The sequence below is a fragment of the Rhagoletis pomonella genome, unplaced genomic scaffold (assembly GCF_013731165.1).
Source record: "Rhagoletis pomonella isolate Grant_MI unplaced genomic scaffold, Rhpom_1.0 Rhpom_scaffold_00044, whole genome shotgun sequence".
In the NCBI taxonomy this organism is placed as follows: Eukaryota; Metazoa; Arthropoda; class Insecta; order Diptera; family Tephritidae; genus Rhagoletis; species Rhagoletis pomonella.
In genome coordinates this window covers 310,269-310,560 of record NW_023458598.1, presented here as the reverse complement: position 1 = coordinate 310,560, position 292 = coordinate 310,269, and positions in this window count along the sequence as shown.

The following is a 292-nucleotide window of genomic DNA, read 5'->3' as shown; positions in this document are numbered from 1 at the left end:
TTTTTTGGCATGAAAAAGTCTAACGTACTGATTTCGCGCATAAAAAAGCTGGCAACCCTAGTATCAAGCAGCGTTGCCAGAAGAGGGAATTTTTCCCGTTTTGCGGGAATTTTGAACCAAAAAGGGATGGCGGAAATAATAGTCGTGAAAACGCGGAAAATCACATACGCCGTGCCCATAAATATTATAGTAATGCTATAAGGCTAAAATAGTGTGCGATACATTCATGGGAAAGCTGAATGCAATTTAAAGTTTAGTTACGCGAAGAATCTCGTCCGTCAGCATCCACCTC